The 25,189-nt window shown below is 40.8% G+C and overlaps 1 protein-coding gene across 7 annotated transcripts in view; it reads right to left on the bottom strand.

Moving 5' to 3' along the window:
* FOXP1 (forkhead box P1) overlaps positions 1–25,189 on the bottom strand; it is a 590,013-nt gene that overhangs the window by 369,454 nt on the left and 195,370 nt on the right. For 6 of the 7 annotated variants that reach the window (XM_061197146.1, XM_061197151.1, XM_061197150.1 and 3 more), the window contains one exon: positions 1,169–1,264. The exons of the other annotated variant lie outside the window; for it this stretch is intronic. The gene's annotated coding sequence lies outside the window, so the exon portion shown is untranslated. The remainder of the gene's footprint in view (positions 1–1,168; positions 1,265–25,189) is intronic. 7 annotated transcript variants of the gene reach the window in all.

Consider the following 25,189-nt stretch of genomic DNA (forward strand, 5'->3'; position numbering starts at 1 on the left):
CAAGAATTGAGATTCTGATTACCCCTCTATTCACCAAGCTGTTTGTTTAAGTATGACTTTCCTTAATTAGTACCACTAGCCCAGGGAAGCATATTTGCTGAACCTGTCTCTATGTTTTGACATGCAAGGCTTGTGAAATTCAAACACACTTGTAGACATCCAAAGCATTATTATTTATTAGGGCCTATTTTAAAGGTGGAAGATCTGAACACACTCTCGGAATCTGATGATTAAAGGAAATTTAATAGTTCTGTATCGGCATTTGATCTTTAGCCTGCCATAATCTATCCGTATAGCCCCTCATCCGTATACCAAAGAGGCATTTCAACAGCTTGTCCATCAACTGTAAAATAGAAGGAACGTACAGCCGAACCACATGACTTAGAAAATAAAAGAGCTTTCCCTCACACTCATTTAGCTCATGAAAACCCAATGTGATTACAAGGGTGAAGGAGGTATATTCCACTAGGTGAACCATAATAATGGTATACGGCATCCATTACATTTGTAAGGAGTTTTGAAATTTTCAAAGTACTTTCCTGTACATTATGTCTTGTTTCATCCTTACAACTACAGCCTACTCCTACCTCAGTAGAAAGGGCATTATTTTTTTATTCCCATTTCTTGTTGATAAATGGTTTGCTCAATATCAGAGGGACTGCTACCTGGTGAGGTATCCTGATTCCAGGTCATCTGTCCCCCTTTGATGCATTAGATCAGGGTCCACAAACTATGGCCTTTAGGCCACGTATGGCCCACGACCTGTTTTTGCAACTAAAGTTTTATCGGATGCAGTCACGCCCATTTGTTTACCTATAGTCTATGGCTACTTTTGCGCTACATCAGCAGAGTTGACTAGTTACAGAAGAGACTCTATGGTCCATGAAGTTAACAATATTTACCATCTGGCCCTTTAGAGACAAAGTTTGCCAACCCTTCATTAGATCACCCTTCCACAGATATGATGCAAGTTACAAATCCTGCTCCGAAAAGCCATAAAGCTATCGTGGAAGGCAATAAACCTATTCCTGCTGGCTTTGGAACTCATGCTTGATAATGGGGCATTCCATTATCTTCTGAGGGATTACTATATCCAGTATCGTGTCACCTGCAAAGGTGGATGGCAATTTTTAATCGGTACACAATATAAGTGTTGTTTGCCACTCACCCTGAACTTTTAACGTGTCTCACAGCCATAAAAAGTCTGGAGGTCACTGGTTGGGGGCATGCATAATGCCACAGGACTGCAACACACAGAGAGACACTGAAAGCAAAAAGAACAGAAGAGGTTAAGCGAAGCGGCAAACCGTGTTGCCTCAAAAGTAACACATTCACGTAAGCCTTAGGTCTTCCTTATTGACGCAGTGCTTTTACATTCAATATATAATCATGTATCTGTGTATCTATTTTGTCCTTTCCCTTCTAGAATCAGCATTCCATGTAGCTCATAATTTGAGTTCAGTGTTACAGAATTATAGTACAAAGATGTTACAGAGCCAAGTAAAACTGCTACTCTTGAAGCCACTGTCATTCACTTAGGAAGTGTGGTTCCTTTAACTTCCAACATTTCTTATTTTTGAGGGTAACTTCTAGGAATTACAATGTTATCTCATTCTGAGAAATATGGGTAAGATGATCCCTGAGTCCCAGTGAAGATTTTCCTTTGGGTTTTGGTCTTCAGTCTCTCTCAATGCATTCAGTACAAGCGACCAGAGGAAATATACACGCAAACATGTACGCACACGCACACACACATACACACATACATCATCACCTTATTAAAAAAAAAAAAAAAAAAAAAAAAAAAGACAAGCTATCTCACCTGCCAGGCAAACACAACATCTTACTCCCCAAAGGTTACAATTCTTTTTTCCATTGCGTTTCAAATGCAGGAGGAGGCTGTGAAACAGCCCCCTCGGGCAAACAGTCGGCCTGCGCATGTGCTCATGTGTGCTGAGGCGATGCGTTTGCATGGCTTAGTTGGGTTACGAGTATTTACCAAACCTAAGGCCAAGTAAGCTGAAGTTGCTGACAGACAAGTCAGCTCATCCTCAAGCAGTTTCAGGAAGTTTTTGTGAATAGCAGTCAGTAGCAAGGTTTTACATGCCAGGCCTTTTAGATCCTTGAGATGATAATGACACCTGTACAGCCCTGAAGATGACAGAAGGGACCCGCTGTGAGATAGGGAAATGGAACTGCAGGATGAACAAAAAGCATGACCTCTTCCCTGTGTGTGTGTTGTTCCCTTGCAAAAGTAAATTCAGACAACACTCCACGAGTGTACGTGTATTCTAAGCTAATCAGACAGAGAAGTTGAAACCAAAAAGGAGATGTATGAAGTTTTATGATTTGAATAGTCGTGTATCTCCGGAAACTACACGGGCTGTCTGTCTACCAGGGCTCAGCAGAGTGTTAAGTGGGGGCCTTTTCTTGATAGGAGATAAACTCAGGACAGATGGGTCCACACTCTGTTTTCTAGGTATCAGGTATCGATGCGAGTGTAAACTGTTTGTCAAATACATTACGGCCTAAGAATCGTCATTCCTACGTGAGTTTAACATGCTGTGTTAGCGTTATTCTCCTTCAACAAGGCAGCTTAAGAGCACGATAAGAATGCATCAAAACTATTTTTCCAGGTAATTTCAGTTGGCAAAGTTCAAACTTAATTGGTGACCTCATGAATGAGCAACTGCCACCACAAGAAAGAGGACCCTTGTCGTGGACTTATCAGAGCAATGAGATAACGAAGTTAATTATATTGTTTCCAATGGATTTACACTGGCTTCCTTTCAGAGTCTACATTTTCCAAACATTCGTTCTGACACTCCATGTGTGTGCTCCTCTTCAGAACGCTATCAGCTGTGGGCTCCTCCAGGAAACGTCGGCAGATCACAGCCCTCACATCAGGGCAAAGCGATTGGAAAACTTTTCTACCCTTTATTATCTACTTGTAAAATGTTATAAGCCTGTAAACTAGTTAATTTATGAGCCGTGTTAATAATTTGCCCACACTTGATCGTAGGTTTCGCAAACACTGGTTTCCAGGGATGTGGGAGGATAATTTGTAGGTCCGGCATCTCTCCTAAGGGGGCACTAACTAATTTGACACAGTAACATGACATTGATGGTGGGACACACTAATGACCACACTCCAGGACGTGGCTGTCAGCCTGTCGTTCCAGTGAAAAGCCAGCTTGCCTTCGCCGCTGCTCGGTACACGATGCTCAACTAATTATTCAGACAGCGACATTAATGAGAGCCCTCGTGTTTATTTTCAACATACTAACCAGCGCTTAGCTTCCACTTGTCGGATATGGTCACTGATTAAAATGTGGCTCATGAATAGTAAATCTGAACTCGAATACAACAAAGGAGTACCCGAGAAAAAATGAGGAACTGATTGGAAAACCATCCTTGTCAACTTGTTTTCAGTCTCAAATTTCGTCAAGGACAAAGTGACAGGTAGTAGGAAATGCTGTGAATACCAAGAAAAGTGAAAGGGATATTTTTAATCACCTATGGCCATATACAATCTCGACTCTGGACCAAAGCCACAGGATCACCTTAAGGTCAAGAGCAACTTATATCTCAAATAAACTTCACCAACTTTATGGTACTGAATGAAGATTTCTTTTGAAGCTAGTTTTTCCATGGAATGACCAAAAGGTTTGTTTGCTTTAGTGTGCTTTTTCAATCTTACAAAAGTTTGATCTTTGATGAGACTGTCTCAAATATGATCTTCACAAACGTCACTGAACGCAACTGTGTTTTTTCCAAATCTATTGCAAATCTGTACTACTGAGGGTCTTTTTAAAAATTTCTTTAATATCCTCTTATATGTCTTGTTTCTAGTCTGCTAAACCTTGCAATCAAGTTCTTTCTACTTTAAATTAAATTTCTATTTTGGTATGATAAATTTTGTCCTTCATTTAATGGTGATTATAATCCTAAAATATTCATATAATCATAATTTAAAATGAATAACTTTAAAAAGGTGTGCTTAGATCCATGAGAGGTATTAAAAAATTGAAAATGGTCCTGATGTGGCTCATTGTAAGAGGTGCACTTTGAATCAAATAACAATGGTAGTATTTCAACAAATGTCCTATCTGCCCTCGTGGATAAAAATTCCACTCAATACTGTGTATGACTTCTGCTTTTATAGAATAGCAAAATAAATCTGAGTCCACGTAGACCACTTTGGGAATGAAAATGTCACTGAATGCAACATTTCTTAAGTATGTATCTCTAAACCTACTCTATGATAGATCTGTGATTTTAGAATGCCAAAGTATGTAAATGGCACACAACATGTGGGAAGCAGATTCAGATCACAGGCTAATTTTTTAAATATATTTAAACAAGTATACAGATTAATTGTCTCTACCCAGCATTACTGTCTCCAAGTGTCATTTACATGGGTAACTGTTAAAGACAGGTTCTCAGATTATTGGCATCTCTGTGCCGTTTATGCCTGGTAAGCATGTATTCTCCATAATAACCCAAGAAGATGTGGTCAGTCTGTGGCAGAGACTCGCTAAATGTTCATCAGATCTCTTCCTTCTTCCTGGGCGTACACAGCTGGGATGTATTTCCAGTTAGGCGGGTCCTTGCGGCTGAGTTATGGCCAAACAGATGGAAGTTGGGATGTTACTTTCATCCTGACCCAGAAGCCTCTGACCCATCCCTAATGCCCTCTCTCTTCCCTTGGTTGTGAGCTCACAGGTCCAGCGCAGGACTCCAAGTCCTACAAGGTGGTGGAGTCACTGGGTGGAATGAGCCAAGGTCCCTGAAATCCCACGTGGAGCAGACCACCACACTTGTTCCCCACCAGCCACCAGACAGAGGTGCCTCACAAGTACACCCGCACTAAGTTAAGCCTCTGAGACTCAGGAATGTTGATTACATTTGCCAGTTTGTATCTCTTACCCAAATACACAGACCTTTCTAATTTCAACCTGGTTCCAAACTTACACTTGAATTTCGGAAACACCACACATAAATTTGCAAACTTGGAAAGATCCCTGAAGATACGTTATACGTGTGATTGTTTGCTCCTCTAATTAACCTAAGGGTAGAAAGAAGAAAGCGAACAGGCAGCTAATGTGTCCCCAAAACATGTCAGCTGTATCTTTCCTTACTTTATCTTCACATGGCCCTGTGAGGCGGTCCGATTCCCATTTTATGGATGACAACACTGAGCCTCTAAGGAGTGAAATACGAGCCAACGCCAGGGAATGTAGATCCAGTGGACGTTTTCTTAGTTGACTGCCTCTTGGCTTTTAATACCCAAATTTTACAGGAAATGCTTATTTCTAAGTCAAACGTTTTTGGTTGTTGCTTATAAAAGAAAAAGTCCATGACATGCTCTAAAATGTAATACAACATTTTCAATTAAAAGCATGAGGAGAAAGTGTCAAGTTACAATACAATCGGTAGAATGTCAGAAACTTCTGTAGAGGTTTTGAAAAGCCAGCAACAAAGGGGATGTGTCGCAGATGTTCCTGGTGATAAAAAAAAAAAGCCACATTTCAAAAAAAAAATGCATGTTGAGAGCATGTTAATTGTTGAGAAATCAATGTTTTAGACATTTTTACATTCTTAATGCAATGGTCGTTAACTATATATAAGGCGTTTTACTATACTTTGGTCATATTTTAGAACAAGGGCTGGCAACCTTTTTCTGTAAACGGCCAGACAGTGAATATTTTAGATGCTGCAGCTTTTGCAGCTGTAAGTTCTCTGTGGCAACTACTCCACTCTGCCACTGCAGCAGGAAAGCAACTAAAGGGGATAAGTAAACAAATGGGCGCTGTGTTCTGATAAAACTTTATTTACAAAAACAGGTAGTGAGCTGGATTTGGCCCCAGGGCCATAATTTGCCAACTTTTTTTTTTTTTTATTTCATCCCTCCCCCCGTTTTTTGGAAGTATAATTGACTTATTATATTAGTTTCGGGTGTACAACAACATAGTGATTCGATATTTTTATATGTTACAAAATGATCACCACCATCATTTGCTACCTTCTGCCTTAGAAAATTGATTGGGGGTTTAACATACTGACACATAACACATTATGATTTCTCATGTGTTAAATAATGGGAAATAGTATCACTGTAATGAAAAGAAAAAGCTGATTTTTTTCTCAGCCAGCACAATCAAGTCCCTGTCTTAAGGTAATGGAGGCAATAGTCACCTTAAAGTGACCTTATAATAAATACTTCTTTAAAAAAAAAAAAAAAAGTAAAGCAAAATAAATAATTTGTAGATTTAAAATGTCACTGGAGGAGTGAATGCCAGAAGCAAAAAATGACAACCTCTAGAAGTTTCAAAATCAGGTACAAAGTCTCCCCACATTAGAACCAAACAGCTTTCTTGGATTTGGAGGATGCTCTTTATCAACCAATTTCAGAGTGGGAGCTATGTGTCCAAAGATAGAATATGCCAGAAGAAACGCATCAAATATATTCTCCCGTCACTCTCCCAAGAAAGTAAAGTTGTTGTAACAAGGTTTTAGTTCACTTTTTTTGGGCGGGTGGTAAAGCTCACAGACGTAATACAGACAAATTTTTAAAAAAAAAAATCTCAGTTCCCCATTCATGTTTTATTACAACAGTGAAGTACACAAGATGATCTGAGACATAAAATGGATAAATTGTATGAATTTGTTTTACCTAAAATGTCAATCCCAACAGAAAAAAAGCAAGTCAGTGATAGCCCAGTCTGACAAAGGAATATTTTGTAGCCATTAAAAATAGTTCCAGGAATAGGGAAATGTGTACAGACGCTTATTATGATGTGACATGAAATAAGCAAGAGAGAAAAATCATAGCTAAAGTGCACTCTTAAACATATGCATCAAAAAAGAAAAAAAAAAAGAAAATGGACAGAGAGTTTGCCTTGGAGGAAATGGGATTAGCTGCTATTTTTCTTTACAAACTTTTTGTATTTTTGATTTTCTAAAACAAAGCAATTTCTCAAATATCGGTTACAGAATCTGAAAAAGCTATCTGAACTTCAAAAAGAAGAAGACATTCGTTGTACATTTATTGACACTCATTTATTAATGGCTTTTGCCTCTTTTTCAGAACAGGAGTGTCTTGAGAGCAGAGATTCGTGTCATCTCTCATATCCCAAACATGGTGTTATAGCATCTCACGCACTCAATTAACATTCCTTGAAGCAACTGAATAGTTCACCTTACTTTTAAAAAGTCCTCTTAATGAGATTCTATAAATAAATTAAATTTTTATACTTTAAGCCTTCAAAAAAAAAACAAAACAATTTTGTTGAAAGCATTTGATCGCTTGTAGATTATAGCTGTAAATCAGTTGCCTGATGCAAAAATTGCACTTTCTCTCCTCTTTCCTTTTTCCATGATGGCACACAATAACTTTGTCTTTCAGTAACTTAAAACAATTCTGAGTCATTGGCTCCTTAAAAACAAAATACATCTTGTTCAAGGAAGCTTGCCATTTCATAAATATTTACCCCAATGCACTACGCTGCTTTGAAGAGGGGATGGTGAGCTCCCGATTGACAAGTAACTTCTGAGCAGAAAGAGGGAGGAGACCTCTCATGTCAGCGAGGAAAAGGGTGTTATGCTGTCTCCACATTCACTCTCTGCTGTGGAGGCTCTTCCCCACCAGCCAAAAAGCACACGACAAAGGCAGTCATCATTCATCACTGTTTTCTTTCTCCCGGTCAATCTCTGTCTCAGACACACACACACACACACACACACACACACACACACACACGCACACACGCACACACGCACACACGCACGCATACTCACCCTGCACTCACCCTCTCACTCCCCGCTTGCATACTTTCAATGGCTCCCCAGTACTCTCCGGCAAAGAGATCAAAACCTGCACTTGGCCCTTAAAAGGCCACTGGAGATCTCTCAGGCCTCCAGCTCAACTACACATCTCCGCTGGCCCTGCTCAGCTTCTCACTGGGCCTCTGTACTGAGCTAAAAGGATAGAGGAAGGAAGACTGAGGACAAGATGAAGGTTCCGGCTTCCTTCTTGAGAACCACCGTGGTCAAGAAGACAGTGGGGAAGAAACATCTTTTTTCAAAAAAAAAAAAAAATAGGCATCGTCGACACTTTATTAATATGTTTTCCTCCACTTAATGTATCACGAAAAATTTCCCATGGTATCTTCTGGATAGAAATAAACTGAGATGAGTACACAAAAAACTTAAGCCTTAAAAAGCAACTTCAGTTTTCTCCTTAACACATAACCATTCGCCCAAGGGTTGTCTGCAAGCCCACAACAATGACAAGTGGGAGAGATTTTGTTGGTTCTCAGCACCAGGAAACTCTTTTCTCCAAACTTGTCCACTCCAGGGGGAAAAGAGAAAGCGAGAGCCAACTGCAGAACACAGCGAGGTCCCACCATGGGAAAGCCAATCTGTGTGCAGTCACACTCGCACTCGGGGTAGAATATTCCATCTTACAGTGGAACAAATGCAAGCCACAGCTGGCTCATCAACAAATCACCCTGCCTAACCCCACAGGAAGATGGGCTTTCAGTTGGGAATGAAATGAAAGACATCTGCCTCATGACATGCAAAAATCAAGGCCCCCTGAGGACTATCGCTCTTCCTGATTTCTGGGGGAACAAGGGTGTTTATTAATGAGCAGCTACAAAAAGAGGAGGCACTATGCTTCACTGTGATCAAACCTCAGTGGCCCAAACCAAAGCAACATATTGTTTGGGACTGTCACATGATAACTAGTGCCATGTCATTTTCCTCTTCCTGGGCATACAGGAAGATTATGTTGCCCTGTTTTCCTGACTCTTAGGTTGGGACCATGTGTCTGATTTCTGGTCCATGGGATGGGAGCAAAAGCAAGGTGCACCACTTCCAAGTCTGACCAAAAAATCAACCGCGCTCCCTGTTCCTCATCCCCCGAGACCGTGGAGACCCCATGTTCTCGTGGCAAATACAGGATGGAGAAGGTTCTATGGGCACATACAGACATGAAGGGAGCATGACATACACCTTTATTATGTTAAGCTACCAAAATTTGCAGGTTGTTCGTCACAGCAGCTAGCACAACACATCCTGACTAATATACTTTACACCTTATTACAGTCTTCATTAGGATTTCCTTGAATACATACTTATTTTTGGCTTAGTCTCCACCATGGGACCAGGTCTTGATATTCTGTGTATCCCCTTTTAGAAAAGACCTACCACCATGTCTTCCGATAAATGGTTGTTGATAGAGTGACAAATGACTAATCAATTAAGAGGGAAAGCATTCACGTAACAGTTAACTTTTTCAGTAATTACCCTGGGCCAGATATGACAAATGAGGACTTTGCTCTCATGAGGCCCGCAGGAAACAACAATACAAGCAAGTGGGAAAGATGAACACACAGATGTGACCTAAGCACAACAGGTCAGAAAAGGCTGCATGTTAGAAATGATCTGGAAGCCTAAGACACTAAAAAGACGAGCAGAACTTAGCCAGGGAGGCGGGGCTGGGTGGAGGGTGAAGAGAGCAATTCTATGATTCTCTTGGTCAAAACAGACAAACACAAACACCGGGCCTGGAAATAATCCATCTTCTGTCTTCTACAATGACTTTAAAAATATAACGTGGGAGTATCACGACTTCCAAACCAAAAAATGAGGCCAAATACATTGAGTAATACAGAAATAAAAGAACGCCACTACCCCCTGCTAAGTGTCTCAACGGTGTAACTTAAGACAAAACACTTGTTTTTCTTCCACCGACAGGGAGAAAGGAGTGGGTTAGTCACACTCAAATTGCTTTTCTAAATTATCTGACAAACTAATAGCAGGAGAAACGAGGCAGTTCACAGACCGCACCACTATTCCTTCTTAAATATTCGTCTCCTCCTTTCTATAAATATCAGAATGATCCCTCAAAAAAAAAAACCACAATAAAACAAAAACAAAGTGGGTTTTGTTTATTCTTTAAACCCATAAACTCATGAGGATAGAGCACTTACAATAGGGTCGAGAGACCCAGCTTCTCATCAGCACAGGATCGGCACTGAGCTGTAGCTTTTAACTGGGTCCCCTCATCTGCAGCCTGAGAACAGGGGGTCTGGAGAACTGGAAAGTTCTTTCCGGCACTAGTATCTCATAAAGGGGTTTTCAAACTCACATGCTCATCACGATCACTGGAAGGCTCATTAAAACAGGACTGCTGGGCCCTAACCCCCGAGTTTCTGATTCAGTAAGGCTGCGGTAAGGCCAGAAAATTTACATTTCTGTCACCAGATGATGATGCCGCTGCAGCTGCTTGGAGGACCGTGCCCGGAAGTCCTCTGCTTCCAAACTGCCTGTCTGTGCACATCTGGACGCCCAGGTGGAAGACGGTCTTCTCCTAACCAGGACCAGCCGAGTCTGTCTCGGGTGGGGACTCTTTCAGGGTTCCTTGCCCAACCTCTGGGGACCAAGACCTTAGCCTCTCTCCCAAGGAAGTCTACTCTCAGGAAAATACCTGAAGCTCTGTAATCCTGTCCCCAGCAGCCGTCCATGTGGTCTGTTCTGACCTCTGAATCAGAAGTGGCTGCCTTCGAGGGCTTTGCATCAGTCTCAAAAGAAGACCCAGCCCTTTGCCAGGTCATGTAGGGCCCAACTTCCAGCTCCAACGTCTCCCATACCATTCCCACCCACCCACCCTTACTCCTGCTAATGACTTTCTGTTCCCACACCATACTCTTACTAACTCTGAGGCTTAGGCCTCATCATTCTCTCTGCCTAGAAAGTTCTTCCTACAGCTCTTTGTATATGGAGATCAATTTTAACCTTTAGACCTTAAATCAAAAACCATCTCGATTCTGAAAACTCCTAGTCCTAAAACTATGAGAAAAACCCCAAAAAACAAAAAACCATCTCTTCCATGCTGCCTTCCCTGATCAGACCATTTAAGTGACCCTCTCAAGGTATGGGCCGTATACCGTTTCCTTCATGTATTTTTATTCTATGTAAATACATTGCTCCTTCATTCCATTATTGACTCTCTCTGCTTCCCTCCACTCAAAGGCAAAGTCTGTGAGAGCAAGGGTCTGCTGTGCTCCCTTCCCCTCTCTGCAACCCTCACACAAAACACAATGACTGTCCTACGGCAGACACTCAAGAGGTATTTGTCGCATGCAGGAATGACTACATTAATTATCCTATTCTGTCTTTTAATTTAAAAAATAACCTAAGGAAAAGCCAATAACTACGAGCTATAATATCACAAGTTCCAGAGCCCAGAGTGATGTGTAATGGCATGTGACAAGACTAAAGTTACAGGAACGAAGCATCTGTGCCACAATTTCAGGCTTGAGAAACTGAAGTGGGTCCAGGGCTGGGGAGATCCTTGGTCGTACATCTCAAAGCACCCCCAAGAGGCCTGCCCTGTCCTCTACAAGCCATCCCACATCATTTCTGCAAGGCTGGGTCCATAACCCCTAGACGTCTTGAACTTCTTTCTAATGTCACCCCATTCCTGCTGCCAGGTGCAAAGGGAAAGAAAGTTCTTTGCAAGCTGAGCTCCCCTACTCTGGTCGACTCTGAAAAACCACTTGTAAGTGGTATATGTTAACCACAGTTCGTAATTTTGTCACAGGTGTTTGACTAAAAAGGGGACAAAGCCTTTTAAGATCGTCTGCCTCTGTTATGTCATTGTGTATATTCCGCGCCACACCTACAAGCTAACACAGTCCTTTTGTTCTATGCCATGGCAACCAAGAGAGGTAATGCTGCATAATTTTGCTAGGGGCATCCTATAGGCTCAAAAATGTGCACGCCTTGGAGGGGGTGGTGGTGGGATGAATTGGGAGATTGGGATTGACATGTATACACTAATATGTATGAAACAGATAACTAATAAGAACCTGCTGTATAAAAAAATAAAATAAAATTCAAAAATTCCAAAAAAAAAGTTCGCGCTTTTACCCAAAAAAAAAAAAGTTAAAGTAGAATTTTAGCACAACTTGTCATAACAGCTGACACCCATACACTGAGGAGGAAATCAAATGATGTGAGTTGTACCTGGCAGTTCAACAGAATACAGGATAAATACTTTTCACAAGGCAGCCAAACCATCGGTGAGAAGTTTTCTATAATTATTTTAAAAAAATCTTTAACATCTCTTAAGCTTTTTACCAGCCTGGTGGGGTGAAATCAGTGCCAATTCTGGATTGGACACTAATTTACTTATTGTGCAGACTTAGAAAAGTCATTCTCTGAAACACACTGTAAGGAGAAGCTTCATGAATTCAATGATTCCAAAGGTTCTTTCCAGTCCAGACTCTTTGAATCTATGACGTAGTTTCTGGGTTTCCACCTTAGGTGGACACACACAAGGAAAAGGGCCAGCTCACCTCTGCCCCCAACACCCCCGCCCCATTATAAAACAAATACTGTGAGAACGGCCAGCCTTTATCACAAGCTAAGGTGTGGGGTGGCCATACTCTGGTTTCTTGTATCTGTTCAAATAAAGTTATGTTTCCATGTACTGCAGGAGGGTGAGCTGATGTAGTAATTACCTGTTACTCTTGACAAGTAAGGTAATTAATGTAGCAAAATACCACCGCAATGTGTGTAAATTTAGACCACCATAATTAAAGCACCCGTCTGTTCAACAAAATGTTCAATTAAGAAAAAATATTGACGGTGCACATTTTTGGAAATTAGAAAATGTATGGAATGAATGAATGTCCCTTAGCTGGCATCCGTTTCTAGAATGCTTTCTCAGCAGGGAGCACGCATAAAGGGTTATGACGGAGTAACTTCCACTAAAACACAGAATATTTTCGTACATATACTATTAAGACAAGAGTCTCTTGTGGAAGTATGTTTTTAAGCATTCTCATTCTATGTCACACATGCAAGTCAGGAAATGAACTTCAGGAGGATCTGAACCCCCAAACGATAGCAAGTAGCAAAAAGCTGAAAAGTTATTATTGTGTAACAACCCAAGTAATAGGGCTGCCCTCAAGTATCATAACCTGACAGTACGATTACCTACTTGCCAATATTAAAGAGCTACAGATACTAAACACACCCTGGGCAAATAAAACAGCTGCCAACTTCCTGGCACTCCTTGAACAGAGAGACAATGGTATCAAAGTTTGCTTCATTATCTTTTACTCTGGTTTCTTCCTGTGTCTACCAGTCATTTTTTTTCCTTTTATTGAAGTATAGTTGATTTACAATGTTGTGTTCATTTCTGGTGTATAGCAAAGCGATTCAGCTATATATATGTATATATAATACACACACACTTTTGCAAGTTCTTTCCCACTATGGTTTATTACAGGATATTGAATGTAGTTCCCTGTGCTGTACAGTAGGACCTTGCTGTTTACTTGTTTTGCATACAGTAGTTTGTATCTGCTATTCCCAAACTCCTAATTTATCTCTCCCTCCCCACCCACCCCCTTTCCCATTTGGTTTGTTTTCCATGTCCGTGAGTCTGTTTCTGTTTCAGACCCAAAGGGTAAATTTAACATGCTGAACAAGAAGGCTACCTGGTCCCTCACTTGAAGGAAAGCTGATGTCCTTGCTAATCTGCTTGAGAGCATCTCTAGCCACGTAAAGAGTCAAATGCCCAAAAAAATTAAACCAGAACTGCCATAAGACAGAGGCAAAAAGAAGTCATCAGTTACCAGGTCAGGAGAAAAGGAGTTACCTCTAAATTAGATCACAGAAAAAAAAAAAAAAAAAAAAAAAAAAGAGCTCACTGATATCTACGTGGAGAAGTGGGAACCGAGTAAGGGGTTCTTTTTGAGGAGGAAATCCCAGGGGTTTTTCTCTTAATTCTTCTACTCAGATAAATTCAGAGGAAGACACAACAAGTTGGCCTAAGTAAAGAAACAGCTAGAATCGAGACAGACTAAACAGTGTGATATGGGAAAGAAACACTATATGATTTCAGTGTCACTTAATGATGTGTACACTTGCTTTTGGTCTTGTTTTCACATTTTTGTATAGTATATCTTACCTTGGGAGATAGAAAAATCTAGAGAGAAGTAACTAAAAGGCACATTCAAGTGACTTCACAGTTTATCATATTAAATTAAGCCCTAAATGTTCTATATCTGAGAACTTGGATGTATCCCCAAGTAAAGAATAAAAAGTACAAGGAGACATTCTAGATCGAAACATGATGAGGAAATGAAATGGTTTCTCCAACTAAAATACTCTGATTTCACATTTGGAAATAATAACAATGATCTTAAAAGGACGAGGATGAAGAAATCACTTGCTCTAGCTGTTGACAAAAATAAGGCTAGAAGATCGCAGCAGGGAAGAGGATTTTGTAAAAGTATCCTCAGAACTTACATTACCTGGCGGGCACTGGAGTATTAACTTCTAAAATGAACTTTTTTTTTTTTAGGGCGGAGGGGGTGAGGAAATGAGGGAAATAGGTGAGGGAGATTATGAGGTACAAACTTCCAGTTACAAAATAAATGAGTCACAGGGATGAAATGTACAGCATGGGGAATATAGTCAATAATAATGTAATATCTTTGTATGGTGACAGATGGTAACTAGACTTATCGTGGTGAACATTTTGAAATGTATAGAATTATCCAATCACTATGTTATGCACCAGGAACTAACATAGTGTTGTCAGTCAATTACACCTCAAAAACAAATAAACATAGAAAAAAAGAACAGATTTGTGGTCACCAGGGGTGGGGGAGGGGGTCTAGGTTGTGGGGAGGGGGAATTGGATGAAGGTGGTCAAAAGGTACAAACTTCCAGTTACAAAATAAGTAAGCACTAGGGATGTAATGTACAACATGATTAATATAATTAACACGGCTGTTAGATATGAAAGCTGCTAAGAGAGTAAGTCCAAAGAGTTCTCATCACTAGGCAGAAATTCTTTTTCTTTTTTTTTTTGTATCTCTATGAGATGATGAAGGTTCACTAAACTTACTGTGGTAATTATTTCATGATGTATGTAAGTCAAATCATTATGCTGTACACCTTACACTTAGCGTTGTGTGTCAACTATATCTCAACAAACCCGGAAGAAAAAAAAGAAAATAAATTATTTGTAAAAAACTCTCATAGTTAGAAAGGATGCTAAATCTAATTATGATAGGGATGGGGGGAAGTGGGGGACATGAACTGAGGATCTGATGCAAGATTCATGGAATGCAAACTAAAATTTCTGTTTCTCCAATGCTGAATGAACCATCCAAAGAAGACAGGGCAGTCAATACTGTTCTTATTCACTGGGTGAATTTATGGAGGATGAAACTTCCAAAAGCAATTATTTCAAAGATTACATTGGATGGCATCTGATGGGCTATGTAATATTACAAAATATCACAAAAGCATTTCACATCGATTCTATCACTGCATCCTCACAAACCATTGAGATAATAAGATTAATTCCATCTTATAGACAAGTAAAGTAAGGCCCAGAAGCAGCAAACTGGTATGGCTGAGTTCCCAAAAGCTACTGTACTGGAACAATTTGTTCTCCTTGGAATGGGATAAATGTATTCCTTGGCACTACTGAATCAATTCATAGACAGTATTTGAAAAATATGTCGCCTTAGTACTTAAGAGCTGTGACTTGCATCTTAAAATGTGTACCTTAAAATTACCAGAAATACTGGTTAGTACGTTCCAAAGCAAATGGTAATGTAAGTTATCAGTAAAAGTTTTCCCAACACAAGTTGGGAAAAAGTTCTGATTCCAAATTTTGTAATTTAGCCATTTAGTTAAAAAAAAAAAATCAAAAAGAAACCAACCTGGAACTGGAACTTGTGATCCTATGAACCCAAAACAGCTTAAGTAGTCAGTCATGTCTAGAATTTGCTTTACCCCAAAAGAGGGCTCAAGGAAAACCACACCACCATCTTCAACTTCCAACTTTATATAAATGAGTTCTTGACTTCACTTCCTTAAATTTATTTTTATTTTATTTATTTTTGGCTGCCTTGGGTCTCTGTTGCTGCGCGCGCGGGCTTTCTCTAGGTGGGGTGAGCGAGGGCTACTCTTCATCGTGGTGCGTGGGCTTCTCATTGCGGTGGCTTCTCTTTGTTGGGGAGCACGGGCTCGTTGTGGCACGCGGGCTTCAGGAGTTGTGGCACGTGGGCTCAGTAGTTGTGGCGCGTGGGCTCTAGAACGCAGGCTCAGTAGTTGTGGTGCACGGGCTTAGTTGCTCTGCGGCATGTGGGATCTTCCCGGACCTGGGCTCGAACCCGTGTCCCCTGCGTTGGCAGGTGGATTCTTAACCACTGCACCCCCAGGGAAGACCCTTGACTTCACTTTCTTTTAAGCTTTTCCTCTTGACTCTTCAATGGCATTGTGCTATGGTCCTCTTTCATCTCCCAGACAGCATCTGAGAATCACGGAGCTGGAGGATGACTTTTCCAGGTCACATACATCCTCCAGATGTAGAAGCTGATGCAAGAAATTGAAAAAAGGTGACAGGTAGCAAAAGAAGGGAGGACAGAGGAGTATCTAATGATACCTGTCATATTTATTCACCTTTTACCTGTAGAAACTTGAAACTGAGCGACATGCAGAAAAGATTCTTCATCCTTTTTCATTCTCAGAATTAATAAAAACTGGAGGAAAAAACTAAATGGTGAATGGGTAAGCAGGAACATCTGAATTGATGATAAGGTGTTAAAATGTGTGAGTCAACGTTTCCTGGGTTTGTTAAAGCAAATTGAACAGACTTCAGGGGGCCACAGTCACTGATGTGAAGGTACCCAAATTCTGATCTCATATGGGCTGCACGCACTGCCTTTTTACGTAAGAGAAAATAATTTTAAATCAGACAGCAAAAACGTAGAAAGGTGAGACAGACAGTGACTCCTAGATTGAAATATCCTCTACTACTTAACTTCAGCCTACGCAGCCAGCAGAAGAAGAATAATTGGAACTACTTTTATCTAATTAGGTAAATAAGTATCACAGAAAGGAAATATTTTTTACTTACTATGCACTGTGCTCAGAACTGTTTTTGCATAAGCCCAGGCAACCCCCAAGCATCTGATAAACTAGAATATGTTCAATTCCTGAAGTGAGGGAGGTGATTTTTCACCTGCATCTTCAAATGAGAAAATTGAGGCTTAAAAAGATGAAATAACTTTCCGAAGGTCACAAAGTTACTAAGTAGCTTAGCCAGAATTTGAAACCAGATCTCTCTTCCCAACTTGGGTAATTACTTGACAATTATACTACCACACTTAAGAACATATCGGCTAATACTTCTGGTATAAGGTTTCCTGGTTCATGTTGATCCTGGAAAGTAAAGCAACTTGAAAAAACAACTTTATTTTAAGAAGTCTGCTTTGAAATAAAAATCTTTTTTTTGCTGGTAACATGAAGATTGATTATTTTTCAGCTTATAGTAGTAATAATTATTATCCTATGAATGCTATCTAGAAATGCTTCCCCAGAATTTGGTGGACTTACCTATCACAGTGTAAAGCAAAATATTCCACTACTGTTGCCATCTAAAGTCTCGTACCCTCCAGACGTTTATCTCAAGTTATGAGATGAAGCCACACTGGTGTTAGTTTTCTAACACAGAATTCTGTCAAGAAATAACTCAAGGATTCCTGTCCAAACCATATGTAAAATAGAATCAATACAGCCCAAGAAAATAAAAAGCCTGTATTTGAGGTTTATCACTGAATGAGCCACCACAAAGCGACAGAAAGTAGTTGGATAAGGAGACATTATCCTGGGTCACCAATTTCCCTTGTTCCTTTTGCCAAGGGAGAGGAAATACTAACATCAGAAACTTCTGGAATAGAACGATGTGACACACAAACACCAAAGAAGCTACTGCTGGCAGATGAACGGGTAATACTACATGATACTACGTGACACTATCAGCAAGACGAGAGAGGGTAATGGATTCGTTGGCAAAATATTCAAATTCTTACCAACTTCTGGTCTAAGAAGTTCTTTTCTTCTTTCAGATATTTGCTCCCTTATCAAAAAAGCCATCCTTTCACCCTCGCCCTCCCCCATCACTAATCTTGGCTGTTTCTGGCTATGATGTTGAACCCTCTCCCCTTCTCTGCCTCTTGCCTCACTCCTGTGCTATCTGTATCTTTATCTTGATGTTATCTGGGTGATGACTAGAAGAACGACCGGGTAGAACCAAGAGGCAAGGCATTATTTCCTGAAGTTTTGGACTTAAACCACTACAATGATTTTGGGTGGTACAGACAGGACAACAAATTACACTGAACTGCATCCTTAGTTCTTTCAAATTCCAGTGCAACCCTTCTAATTATGTCAAGGTCAAAGCCTCATTTGGGTGCTGGTCTGACACCTCACACATGCTGAGGTCCACTTTTAAAAAAAGAGAGAACCCCTCCAGCTCAATACCTTAAGAAGAAGTAGGCAACAGTCTACAGTGAGTTTTTAATCTTGGGTCAGCAAATGACGGTCTGTGGGCAAACCTGGCCTGCTGCTGCTGCTTTTTGTAAAGCCCATGAGATAAGAAGAGATTTTATATTTTTGATGGGTTTTGGGGGGAAAAAACCAAAAGAAAAGTAATATTTCATGAAATGAAAATCAAATCTCCACGTCCATAAATAAAGTTTTATTTGAACACAGCCATGCCCGCTCATTTATGTTTTGTTTCCTCCTGATCTGGCGTCACAGAGGAGGTGAGTAGCTGCAAAAGGACCATAAAGGCATGTGAAGCTGAAAATATTTACTACCTGGTCCCTTACCAAAAAGTTTGCCAACTCCTGTGTATACCATCATTCTGCCTTCATAGTATTTATTTTAGGTTACCATCGAGCTCTGGTAACTGATACTACTTTTTCTTTAAAGGGATGATGTAAAATCTCCTTTTTAAACAGACTGATTTATATTCCAGCAAGTGAAGGAACTTAAAGGGAAACAGAAGCTCATAAAGTATAGGTGGTATTTAGATCAAAATCGGGGAAACCATAAGCAAAGTCATGAAAAACGCCTGAGAAAGGCAGAGAAGTTTGAAAAATAAGAAACCGAGAAGATGGGTGCAGGCAGGGAGGGGTTGGGATACAAAACTAAAGACTATGTAAATAAGACATCCAGACGTAGCGATCTGTCTTCTAAGGTCAGAGTGGAGTCTGAGCTGTGGACCCCTAGTGGACGGGGGGTCAGGCAGGCTACCCAAGAACACCAGGTTGGCCAGCCTCCCCATGGGGAACAGCAGGGTCTTATTTTACATTCACAGGACCCTGACACATTGGCCAAGAATTCCTCGTCTGGCAATTGGTGAGACAGTCAGTCCAAAACAACCAACGCTGGCTAAGTCAGGTAAAACAACAGCAAAAGGCCAAGCGGCTCAGCATGAGTCTAGGCCAAATGCTTCACAGCAAATATCACTTTGCACTGATAAAATATCCAGTATGACCTAAGAAGAGTCCAATAGCTTTCTTCACTCTGATGGAAATGCTTCCAAGATGCACCAAGCATCAAAGACTTCCTGCATCTTAGAGTGAGTTCACATTACCATCCACACACTTTACACTCTTCAGTGTTTGATACGCACAATGTTTATTCTTTAACAATGAATTTCCTCAACAGCTTGGCTATATTCTTTTTAGAAATTTCTTCCTGTAAAACAATCTTACATTATTGCGTTTGCCTCTCATTACTCTTACTGAATATGCATCTCTTCTGTGGCCTTTCAACTACACATTTTTCCCCCAAGAGAGAAATGTTTTTTGGTGATTCCACCAACAACAATTTCTGTTGTTGAGTCACAGACACCATCAGTGTTAAAATTCATCATCTTTTTCTTTCCATATGATTAATGTTTTTAAAACATGCTAGTAAAACGTAAAACTTAACCATATCTGAAAAAAAGCACTTGAAATGCTGGATTTTAAATTGTGTAACTAAGACCAGTACAATTAGAGGTCATTTTTTTCCCCACATCTGCACAGTATTTCAACTGGTCATCACTTCTTAGGTGAATTACAACTCAATTCATCTGCTATTGACTCAGAAGGCTGAGGTTCCCAATTTCTTTTTTAACCACAATGAACTATTTTTATCAAGTTCTAAGCACTCCCACCTACACAGACACTAAGTTTCAGGAGACTCTACCAGCTAAAATTTATTTGTTAAGAATTAGTTAATACAGAATATCTACCAAATTGCCAATCAGAGCTCACAGATTGAAATATTCATGGCCAAAAGCCAAAGACAGTTTGGTTAACCCCTGAGGTGCTATCTCATGCAAATTACTGAATTCACTTTAGGCCTTTTGAAACGTAAAAAAGAACTGGTCAATGAGGTTTACATTTGAAGCTGTGGCCCCAGCATCCTTTCCTTCAAACCCCTCTCACACAGAACCAAGGGACAGTTGAGGAGTCATAGGGTTCTGGGGAGGTTGACTCCACCTGGCTCTAGTGGTGGAAAAATATTACCTAGGATATGCTAATTAGTACATCCCATCTCCCTGGCCATCGGCAGAGTGGAATGTGCTGGAAACTTGTCCAATTAGAGATTCAAGAATCTGTCCAAAAATCTTAAGAAAAGATTCCCCTTTCCTCTCTCCTGTTTGGCTTGTTCAAGTAAATCTACAGCCCAGCAGTTGCTAGGAACCATCTTATGACTGGCCATAGGGGCAGTCTAAAGATAAGTCAGCTCCACTGTGGAAAACAGAGCAAAGAGCCTGATCAAATCTCTCCTGCAGTTCACCCACTAAGGACTTGCCAGTGACACTGGTGAAGCTGCCCGAACTGGACTTTCTGTTGCTTACAACCAAAATCCTCCTAACTTAAATACTGAAAAACTCCACGATTAGACTTCTCAAAGCCCTGGAATTCTAAGACCGCAGGCAATGGGGACCACTGCTCCAGTGATAGATTTAGATGCGGTATCATAATGTGTAAAATAATCAGTAAGTGTGCATTTCGAGGGTGGTGGATATTTTTCAGAGTTTTTGTAACCCCCAGGTCGGGGGCATCACCGTGAAAACTGTGAAAGATAACAACATCAGAAAACTGCCTGAAGTTCCTCATCTAATTATAAGATGGCCATGCTGGCCGACACTATTAGGGTGAAGTGACATGAGGAGAAGAGCCGGCTCCAGGTGGCTCAGTAACTGCACAGGCTTTCAGCTAGATCTGCAGCAAAAGGCACCACTTAACCATTTCATTAACATCCTTCGTTTCCAGGGGAAAAGGGAGAATTCATTATCACAGAAGACGTTGTTTTAAGAATGGCAGACGAGCAGTAAATGTTACCAAGAAGATGAGATGATCAAAGGAACAAATAAAATGCTGTTAAATATCCCTATAAAGTAGGTGCTTGTAAGGCTGAGATTTCAGTCTTTCGCCCCAGTATTTAGAGACAGACTGCTGACCTTGTATAAGAAAATAATTATCAGTGAGAAGATGCTGGTATTTAGGGCCTGCACTTTGAAGGCCTCTATGCAACTCAAGGCATAACCTGTTTATTTGGCTTAGTAAAGGGGAGCAATTGAAAAGAATGGAGTTGGATGGGTAAGGCCAAAGTTGGAATAAAACCCTAATATATCTCCCCATGCAAAGTAGTCTCAGTTTTTGCTACATGTGAAGGAGAGGGAGAGGGGAGAATGGGAAGTGGTGTCTACGCATGTGTACAGGTGAATAGATGATCCTTTCACCAGTCAGCACGGCAGTCCTTTTTCTTTTTCTTTTCCTCTTGTCTAGGTTTTTTTTTTTAAATTATTATTAGAGTACAGTTGATTTACAACGTTGTGTTAGTTTCAGGTATACAGCAAAGTGAATCCGTTATACATATACATATATCTACTCTTTTTTAGATTCTTTTCCTATACGGGCCGTTACAGAATACTGAGTAGAGTTCCCTGTGCTATACAGTAGGTCCTTATTAGTTACCTATTTTATATACAGTAGTACATATATGTCAATCCCAGTCTCCCAATTTATCCCCCCACTTACCCCCTGTAACCATAAGTTTGTTTTTTACATCTGTAACTCTATTTCTGTTTTGTAGATAAGTTCATTTGTACCTTTGTTTTAGATTCCACATATAAGCGATATCATAATTTGTCTTTCTCTGTCTGACTTACTTCACTCAGTATGACAGTGTTTAGGTCCATCCACGTGTCAGCAGTCCTTCTTGATACACTACTTGAAATGTGGAAGACAAGGTCCCCAGCTACCCAGCTTGGAAGGAGATGGTGAACAGAAAGAGAAAGCTAAATTGCTGTTTTTAAGAAATATGAGCTGGTGACAGAAAGCAAAAAAAAAAAAAAAGAGAGGCGAGAAGACAGGAGAAAGAGAGAAGAAAGTACAAGTTTGGAGGTCGACACAGAAAGCTATCCAAGGACAGATTCAGAGGGGGCAAACATTATTTTAAGAACAAGCCTGTAGAACATTTCATTCTAAGTTTCTCTGATGCAAACTTCTTAGAACTCCCTCAAGTTCAATGCCCTGTGTGAGCTGTGTTGGAAGGAAATTATGGAGAGCAGCTGATTTCCAACCCTGAGAGGAGAAAAGCACACAGCAGCGAGAAGAGAGAATATCAAGAGTTCTTTAACCAAAATCAATCATGAAAATGAAGCCTCTAGAAATTCTCATTGGAAGTCCCATGGGGAATAAGACAAAGGCTCAAGCCAATTTTATTAGAATCTCAAAAGTCAGGGTGACCTCCGTTGATAAATGACTTCTCAAACCATGATGACAAAGCCCTCAGCCACATGGCCAACTGGGGACCCCCAGGAGAAAGGTGGATGATATCCCAAGTGGCATTGGTGTGAAGACTGGCACAATTTTGTTAAATCTATTTTCTTAAAATGAGTATCACTGTAAAGGGTTCGCATGAACTTCACAGTGTGTGGAACGGGTGGCACAAAAGCTTTTTAAGGTGTTCCAAACCAATCTAACCCTTTTTTTTTTTTTTTAAATTTTAATTTTTTGGCTGCACTGTGCAGCATGTGGGATCTTAGTTCCCCGACCAGGGATCGAACCCGCGCCCCAGTGGAAGCGTGGAGTCCTAACCACTGGTCTGCCAGGGAAGTCCCCGAACCATTCTAACCCTTGAGTCAAAGTCCCTGTAAGGAATCAAGAAGGAGAAGCTTAATGTTACTAACATGGGAGGGCAATTTTCATCAGGGTGACAGTTTAACGAATCCTGAAAGGGAATCACTTAAGTGGCATCTTGGAAAGAAAAAAGGCCACTACCTCATTCTGCAATCCATAACACAAACAGACTTTAGCAATTACACGGCATTTCATTGGCTGTTGGGGAAAATAAATAAATAAATAAAGACCTGAAAGTCTTCGCTGTGAACCTTGTTAGGAATTAAGAAGAGGTCTAAAGAAGGGAAGCGGAAAAAAAAAAAAATTCTTAACCACCATCCTGCATTGGCCAAAGCAATGAAAGCCGTGAACTTCCCAAATGCACTTCAGCAGATGAATGGATTTTTCAAAGGAGAAAAATATCACCCCACATGAAAAGTTAACACATTTATTGACCACACTCTTAGCCCATATTTCACAACATAATGGTAATCTTGCTGAATTCTGTACAATCCTATTATAGATCACTTAGCATTTACCATAGCATTTAAAGCAGCCAGGCTTCTGGGTTGGAATGCATTGGGGGGCGGGGTATAAAATTCTATGTGTTGGTCTGAACCTTACACTATCTAGAAGTAAACTCCGTCTTCCCTCTATGGCTCTCAGGTCGCAGCACTATGGAGCAGAATCGTCCCTTGTGGGTGGCTCACGGGAGAGATGGATACCTAGCCTACCCGGGGGGTGGGAAAGGCTCCCAAGTATACATCTGTGTGCTTGAGGGAACGGCACATGCTCACGATACACATACAAATACACACAGTGATACATATGAATGTATATAGGAAGACATATATAAATATGTACATGAATATGTATACAAATATGAATATGTATAGGTATGTGTCTGAAGCATGGCCTACAAATCTGTCATCTTCAATGTGCAGAAAGGTTTTTCTTTATCTCATGAGGCTGATTTATTTCCCGGTTGCCTTCTCCAGCCACTCTTTCTTCTCCCCTCCCTCCCCCCTCACTAAACCTACCAGTCCGCCTCTCTGTACTCACTCCCTTGGCTTCAGATCTCCATCTTCAGCCCAACTACCTTCCCAGCCTTGTGTTCAATGTGTATTTCATCATCTTCCAGTAAGATTCCACCTGAGACTGACACCTGCACCTAAAATGACATCCAAACGTCGGCCTGCCCTCTCTCATCTTCTGGGAACAAGAGTGGGGAACACCCACCTGATTCTCCAATCGTCCATATCTTTCACACCAAGTCCAGCCAATGAAACTTCAAAAGTGTTTTTACCCCTCTGTCTTCTCCTTCCCAATCTCTTCAACGACCCTACTGAAGACTCTGATCGTGGCTCTTCAGAAACATCACCATTTCCTCTAATTTGGGCTCCTCGCTATAGTCTGTAAAATGATGACAGATGAACTATTCTGCAGCCCGGCTCTGACTGAGCGATCTATTCCTGTGCTCATAGAAACCCTGGTCATGCCCACTGGCTGTGTCGTTAGGGTCTTCAAAAGGCTGGTCCTTGAGTCACAGAACCAGTTTGAAACCCTGGCTCCATCTCACGACTTCGTGCCCGTGGTAAGACGGCTTAGCCTTTCCAAGACTCAATCTCATCTGTATGGTAAACTGTGGATAATAATAGCGTCCCCTTCCTGGGATGCTTGTAAGGAGTACAACATAACAAACTGTAAATCACTATGCTTGATGTCTTGCCCTTAGCAAATGTTGTCTGTTATTATTAATACTAATTAATGTTACTGAATAAATTCCTTGCTTCTTTTTTTTTTTTTTTTTAATATTTATTTATTGTTTATCTTTGGCTGCATTGGGTCTTCGTTCCTGCGTGCGGGCTTTCTCCAGTTGCAGTGATCGGGGGCTACTCTTCCTTGTGGTGCATGGGTTTCTCATTGAGGTGGCTTCTCTTGTTGCAGAGCACGGGCTCTAGGTGCATGGGCTTCAGTTGTTGTGACATGCGGGCTCAGTAGTTGTGGCTCACGGGGTCTAGAGCACAGGCTCAGTAGTTGTGGCACACGGGCTTAGTTGCTCCGTGGCATGTGGGATCTTCCCGGACCAGGGCTCGAACCCGTGTCCCCTGCATTGGCAGGCAGATTCTTAACCACTGTGCCACCAGGGAAGCCCCAATTCCTTGCTTCTTAACCCA

This window comes from Eubalaena glacialis, chromosome 7 (genome assembly GCF_028564815.1).
Source record: "Eubalaena glacialis isolate mEubGla1 chromosome 7, mEubGla1.1.hap2.+ XY, whole genome shotgun sequence".
NCBI classification, from domain to species: Eukaryota; Metazoa; Chordata; class Mammalia; order Artiodactyla; family Balaenidae; genus Eubalaena; species Eubalaena glacialis.